This window comes from Rhineura floridana, chromosome 8 (assembly GCF_030035675.1).
Source record: "Rhineura floridana isolate rRhiFlo1 chromosome 8, rRhiFlo1.hap2, whole genome shotgun sequence".
Taxonomy (NCBI): domain Eukaryota; kingdom Metazoa; phylum Chordata; class Lepidosauria; order Squamata; family Rhineuridae; genus Rhineura; species Rhineura floridana.
In genome coordinates, this window is record NC_084487.1 from 78,533,673 (window position 1) to 78,541,281 (window position 7,609).

Genomic DNA, 7,609 nt, shown 5'->3' on the forward strand with positions numbered 1-7,609 from the left:
CATGTCATCTCAGAAGTAAATATCACTGTCTTGGTACCAAAAACAAAACACAGGGCTTTATCAACAGCATGCAATAGTTATTCTCTATGATTTACAAAATTTTGCCATAGTTGAAACTGCCCCCAAAATGAATAGCTTAAAATAGATTTGGATCAATGTTGCCAAACGTTCCATATTTTGTAACATACCTTTTTTTTTAACTTCCAGAATGAGAGCTTTCAAAAAGTCATGTGAACATATCAAAGTGTTAATCTCAAAACCACAACCACCACCACCACCCCCCTTCTTCCTTTAACGTTTCGTTAACACCTTGGGCAATGTTCAGCATTTGGCTCCTTAGTAAAGCTTCATCTCTTGTGTGCTTACATCAGTACCCTGTGCATTTTGAAATTGTTGGGCAGTGAGCCCAAGTGCACTTGCATAAGACTGCTTGGGTGTAGCCTTTGGTTGCAATCCATAAACCCTTTACTATATCAGTGAAAATTCATTATTATTTTTCTGAGACTATTGTGTATTAACTGAAATGAAGCATGGATGAGAAAACAGGGTATACATGAATGGCACAACACTGGCCTGAATTAGGGCAAAAGCTCAGGTCTAAAAAAAGACAAGGTTCATAGCAATTCAGCTAACTAAAAAGGTTTGTTTCCTTATGGACACAGTGACTTAGGAATGTTGGTGAGGGGGTTTGGTCTTTTTAATGGATTTTTTATATAAAAACAAAAACAAAGGCAAACCTTTATAAAGAAAAAACAAAAGTTTTATCTAGCAAAAATATCATGGACAAACCTAAATAACCAATTCATATATAAATCACAGTGAAGGTAAAGTCTACTGATGTAATATTCTTCTGCTCAGTTTTGCCCGCCACTCTGCAAGGCTGTTTTGAAATGCAGGACCCGGCAAAGCAGAGGAGGCTTTGGGTGTGTAGACATCTTTGCCAACCACCAGTGTTGCTCTGCCAATTGTTATGCTGTGCTACTACTACTACTACTATTATTATTATTACTACTATTAGTAGTAGTAGTATCTGAGCCCCCCAAAGCTACTCTGGCTTTGGAGGAGAGTGCATACATGGCAGGAGGATTTCAGAACTAGACTTTCCTTCCCCCCAACCTTAGTTTTCCTTGTCATTTTTCTTACAGAGCAACTGAATGATAAACAAGACAAGATTCTGAGAGATGCTGTGCTCATTACTTTTCCCATATGAAGGTGCAAACATAAACACCTACTGGGAAATATAACTCGCTGGGAGGAATATGGGTTAATTAAAATTAAGAATATGATGCTAGGGAGAATTATAAAAACATAAAATAAAGTTAAACAAGCTCTACAATATGATCAGCTACTCTTGTTTCAATATCTTCAAGTTAGGAATATAATCAATAAATTAATAAAGAGAGACTCGACAAAATGTGAACTATTAATTATATCTGATTACCAATATAAGTGAGCCCTGGGAAGAATGTATAAGATTCCCTGATTTAGAACCCTCAGGACATAACTACCAAGCTAAGTGAGAACAAGATATGTCATTAACAATTCCAACAATAAATGGATTTGGATCTAGGATGGAGACAATAGTCAAGAAATTAGAAGAAGGCTAGAACTGGTGACGGCAGCTATGAGAGAACTAGAAAAGGTCCTCAAATGCAAAGATGTATCACTAAAGTCAGGATAATTCAGACCATGGTATTTCCGATCTCTATGTATGGATGTGAAAGTTGGGCAGTGAAAATAGTGGATAAGAGAAAAATCAACTCATTTGAAATGTGGTGCTGGAAGAGAGACAAATAATTGGGTGTTAGAACAAATTAAACCAGAACTATCACTAGAAGCTAAAATGATGAAACTGAGGTTATCATACTTTGGACACATAATGAGAAGACATGAGTCACTAGAAAAGACAATAATGCTGGGAAAAACAGAAGGGAGTAGAAAAAGAGGAAGGTCAAACAAGAGATAGATTGATTCCATGATCAGATTGAACAGAATTTATCCCGAAGTAACATATCACTGTTGGAGGGATAATGTTTCCGCAGCAAATATATTCCATGTTATATGGACATGTACAAAAGTCCATTATAATGGAACTTAGCTTTGGAGGAAATAAAAAATAACCTAAACTATAATCTCAAATGGGACTCATTAGTAATATTATTAGTAACAGATCTGCAGCAGCAGCAGCAGGAGGAGGAGGAGGAAGAAAGCACGCCCAGGAAGCCAGCGAGCTGCCTCCTTCCCCCCCCCCCAACAGTGCAGCGAGCCAGCAACAGGGCAACTCTGAGGGGGAGGCAAGAGGACTGTGGGCCGCTGCTGACACTATCATCGCGGCCACCATCAAGAGGCCCCGTGGCTTTTCAATGGAGGAGCAGCCCGGCCTGCAGCAGCAGCATTCGCCGTCGCCACCGCACCACCACCACCACCGCTACTATTACAACCAACCCCAACACCACCAGCAGTACTTGGCCGAGGGCAGCGGGCCCGGTAAGGCCCAGCCGCAGCAGAAGGTGCCCCTGCAAGCGTTCAAGCCTCCAGCTTCCGCAGCACAAAGCACCCCAAAAGAAAGCAGCCCTGCAGTGTCGGTTAGCTGGAGGAAAGATGATGGTCCCAAGGTCACCTAGGGAGCTGAGCCGGGACTTGAACCTGGGGCTCCCCGGTACTTTTGATTTAACTAATAACTTCTTCAGATTGGAATCCTGGGCTCTCCCTGCTTTTAATTAACAATATTATGATAATATTAGGTTACTGCTTGTATAAAGACTGTTTTTTTTTCTTCATTGCATATTTTAAAGAATAAAAACATTTATTTTAAAAAACCTGGCAGCCATCAGCTACTTAACAACCTGTGTAACTCCAAAGCTAGTTAGTTATTTCACTCTGTACTTAAGATTATGGTGCATTTTATGGTTTCATTTTTGGTCTTCTGGTCTTAAAACCACAAAAAAATTGATTCATCCTTCTTTGATACCCAAAGAATGAAGTGAAATTCATCACGATTTTATTGGTCTACTGCAGGCAGCGCCGGTCCTGAGATAAGACAGTGAGGAAGCTGCCTCAGGAGGCAAATGTGGTAGCAAGGTGTTAGAAGACTCAGCTCTGTGTGCCATGCAGCCTGCACTCTGACCCTTAAGCGAGTCTGCTGCCCTCAGGTGGAGGATGCTGTCCCAAAAGTAGTGTTGAAGATTCAACTGCCATCTGGCTCACTTGTACATGGAAAGGGAACACAATCTTGCCCTTTGCCTCAGGTAGCAAGATATCTTGGGACAGTCCTGACTGCAGGGACAGGAGACCTGTGGCCCTCCAGAGATTGCTGGACTCCATCTCCCATAAGTCCCAACCAGTGTGGCATGACAGCCAGTGTGGTGTTGAGGTTAAGGTGTTGGACTACGACCTGGGAGACCAGGGTTCGAATCCCCACACAGCCATGAAGCTCACTGGGTGACCTTGGGCCAGTCACTGCCTCTCAGCCTCAGAGGAAGGCAGTGGTAAACCCCCTCTGAATACCGCTTACCATGAAAACCCTATTCATAGGGTCGCCATAAGTCAGAATCGACTTGAAGGCAGTCCATTTCCATTTCATTATGGCCAATGATCAAGGATGGTGGAAACTGTAGTCAACAACATCTGAAGGGTCACAGGTTCCTCATCTCTGTTGTAATGAATACTTGTCATTCCTACTATCCTAAAACAGTACAATTCTGAGGAAACATTTTCTGCTTTCAGTATCATTAAAAAAAACACACACACAATCTGAGTCAATGTCTTAGCCTGAAAACATATGCCACAGACAAAGTGTTCAAGTACATGTTTTCCTTTTCAATAGCTCTTATACCATCATGTGATTTAAATTTGAGGAAAGAAAAAGGTACAAGTTGAAATAGAACTGGCTAAACTGATTTGGTTAGATAAATGAATAAAGAGATTTCCATATTCAGAGTAAGGTGGACTGCCCACACACACACTATATAACGGAATGGTGCTAGGAGCATGTTTTCAATATTTTCTGTACGAACCACTTAATGTATCTAGAAGTAGGCCCTTAAGCAATAAGAAGGGTATCAATTGTAAGGTGGCCTTGGCATGTTCTCTCCTCAAGCCACCACATATTCAGAGGGCCCCAAGAGCAGTTACACTGATGGCGCCATTTCAGCTTATCTGAAAACTGAAATGAACTAATTGAGGATCGCACATCCGTGACAAAATCCAGTCCTCAACTGGGTTCTTTACATGCACGCCCATTGACTGGCTGATGTTCTACCTATTTCCTCACTGAGTGCCGCAGAATTCACTTACAGATGAGCTCAGTGGGATTGATGTCCCGCTGAGATCAGCGGAACTGATTTCCAAGGCAGTGTGCATACATTTGCAGTAATTGTTTGGACAGCTCCAGGACTCTACCGGAGCTCAAGGAAAACTGCACTCCAAGGACAAATTTCCCTGCGGGGAAGCGGAGGCCGCATCCGCGAGTAACCTAGCGTGCCCTTCTCCAGCACGCTCGGTAACGCCGATGCCAGCGGCTGAGCTTGCGCTCCACGTGGCCTCGCACCGGCAAGAACCAACCGGCTGCAGCAAGCCGGCCAAGCCCCCTCTCCTGACGGCCATCCCTCCTTTGCGGACGGATCGTGTTCTGGCTTGTTTCATCTTCTCCCAAGCCATTCTTTCCACCGCCTCTGCGCGTTTCCCATTGGCCACGGCTGAGGTGGGGCCTTGGAAACGAGGAGACGCTTAGGTCCCTACGCAAAGAGACAGAAGAGGTGGAGAGGAAACCACGCCCGCGAAGCCCGCCTCCAACGCGCTGCCTGCTCGCAGAGGCCAACCCATCTCACCAGCTTGAGGAGCATCAGCGGGCTCCAGTAGCCTGACCTCCGGGGGGGGGATGTGACCGGGGAAGAGTGCGAGAAGCCGAGCGAAATCAGCCCCACGCAGACCTGCCTGGCCAGAAACACACCGCCTGATACCCAGCTCCAGATCCCTTTCAGTACGGCAGAGAAAGAGAAGAAAAGGGCAGGATAAGGAGCCACATGCACATGGTGCCGTTGCAGGCTGAGGCAGCCGCCCTCGCCTCCGCTGCCTCCTGCGGCACCAGACACAAAGACGAAGAACGAACTTATTGGCTGCGGCGGGCCGCTGCAAGCACGCACATATCCGCCTAACCCGCCTTCCTGCCGCCGTCGCCGCCAGCTCGTGCCGTGGTCCCGAGCCCAGTAAAGCGGGCCCTGTGCAGAAACCCCCCCTTTCAAAATGGCTCCTTTGGGTCAGGGTGAAGGGAAACACGTAATAGCAGTGAGAGAGCCCGGACAGTCCATCCCCTAGAAGCAGCAGAGCTGTGTGTGTGTGTTTCCTGGGTCCTGAGGAGGTCATGATCTAGAGATGGGTGGGTCGGTGTGGGAGAGGAAGAGGAGCTTCAGCTGGGTATACACAGCGTGGCAGGGTTTTGGGGGGGGGGCTGCGTGAGAGCGTAGGAGTGGCTCGGGGGGTTACCGTGGTTCGTTTGGGCGTGTGCATCCCTCATTTATCTTTGTAGGTCATTGCTTCCCCCCCCCCCCCGAGACACGCTGATGTCTCTCTCGAGGGCATTTCACAAACGGGACGGGGAGTTGTGACGCTGAGCCCACCACATCAGTTGTAAGGCAAGCCATGCTCCACTGGTGTGGGAAGATGCTTCGTTTGTAATCAAGGATCAGTGTGTGGCAGCTTCGGTTATTTGGATTGCCGACAGTGTCATACACATCACATCTCTGCATGTGTGTGTCTTTCTCACACACATCAGCAACCATCCCGCCTCTCCGCCCCGCGTGTGATGCATCCGCATTGTGAGCTCGTATTGGGCACCTCATCTCAAACCCGATGCGATCCAAGCAGCAGCAGCAACAGAGGTGACAACGGCCAAAGACGCTCTTCTCTTGGGTTAAGCGCGGCAAGGCGGGCTACACCATTCCTATACACTCAGTACAAGACACTCCAGCGGCAGAAGCAGGTACATAAACACGAAGCTGCAGACAATGGGCATGGCTAAGGAATGAAGGACGGCATGAGTCGTGGGCTTCTCTGCCAGCCTTAACTAGCACCCCTTTGTCTAGATCCCGGACGCCCTTCCCAGGCTGCGCCAATATTAAAAAGAAATACTTGGATGGGTCCGTTTTACGTTACCTGGCTTGGTCTCTCTCTAGTTTTAGGCTTGGGTGGGCTGGTCCTAATCTTCCAGCCGCCGGTTCCTGCTCCCTGCCACTGGCTGAATGGGATGATATTTATTTATTTTCTCATGACGTGGCCTGCTGCGGCGGCAGCGACAGAAGAAGGCGGTGGCACGACGAGGGGCCTTTCGTGCGGCCGTCTCAGGCTGGATTCAGTCAGAGGGCCCACGGAGGAGGAGGAGGAAGCGGCGGAGGCTCGCGGTCTCTCGACCTGTTCCCGCCTGCTTTTGTTGCGGCTCGGAGGGATTGGTGTCAAGGGCATCCAGGGAGCTCGAGCAGCATCAGCCGCCTGCGCAGAGTAGGGCGGGGGTGCGAGGAGGCGCCTGCTGTCTGAACTACATCTCCAAGCCTCCAGGCGGCTGAAAAAAAGGGAAAAGAGCGTTGGAGGAGCCAGGCAAGGACACGCGGAGAAGGAAGTGCCAAGCGGAACCGGAGCAGAGCGGCTGTGCTCGGATCCCAGGAGGGGCCGGACGGCATGTGAAGATAACCCGTGATTAAACAGGATAATCATGACTATAAGAAAAAAAAAGGCACGCGAAATGGCCAAGGACACGTAGTTACTTAGCTGTGCCTTTTAAGTGCAGGGGTGTGTGCACACAAATTGCCCCCCAAATCAGGTCAGGACCATAGGAGGCGGTGGGGGAGAGAATTAACTTTGGGTACCACTCAGCGCCCCCCCCACACGCTACGCCACACCTGCAGGTTGCATAAGGAGAAAAGACCCCATTGAAGTAAATGGGAGTCACACAGAGAGAGCGCAAATTGTAGCAAATCAGCTTGTTTTGGTGAGGGAACAAGACGCAAAGATATATTTAAATAACAATGTGTCCTTCCTACCTCTCTTCCATAGCAGGGATTAGAAAAGAGCAGGAGGAAAGAGCCAAGAAGCCCCCTGGATGATCCGCCTCTTTCTGGGCAGCAAGTCAGGGAGACTTGGATCCAGGGTGCTGCCTATAGCGAAACCTAGAGGAGGCAAATCTGCCTCTGCGCACGCTGCCCTCCTTCACTCTCTGTCTGAACAATGAGGTGGCTACCCTTTCCTGGGCAGTGTGGCATGGCAAGAGCAGCCACCTCATTCCTTCATTGTTCACATGCACTCTCCCTCTGAGTAGTGAGGAGTGGGGCATAACAAGGGTAATCCATGCCACCCGCTGACAGATGGCAAGAGAGCAGACAATGGTGGCTGCTGCTCCTCCAAGAAGAGATGCATCCCCCCCCCAAAAAAAACCAAAGAGGTATTGGTTTGCAGAGGAAGAGGGCAGGTGAGCAACCACAGGCAACTGCAATCATTCACTGTTCCTGGGAGAGGGTGAGTGGGCATATGGAATCAGGAGCTGCTCTTTTCTCCTGCTCACCCTTTCTCTCTGGGTGGCACAGCAGGGAGGATTTGGAGAGGATGGGTGGTTGCTCCT

The 7,609-nt window shown here is 48.2% G+C and overlaps 1 protein-coding gene across 2 annotated transcripts in view; it reads right to left on the reverse strand.

The window, feature by feature from the left end:
* The window catches only part of SLC16A7 (solute carrier family 16 member 7), a 167,211-nt gene extending 160,627 nt beyond the window's left edge, over window positions 1-6,584 (reverse strand). For both annotated transcript variants that reach the window (XM_061639867.1, XM_061639868.1), the window contains exon 1: window positions 6,154-6,584. The gene's annotated coding sequence lies outside the window, so the exon portion shown is untranslated. The remainder of the gene's footprint in view (window positions 1-6,153) is intronic.
* Window positions 6,585-7,609: the final 1,025 nt, after the last annotated feature.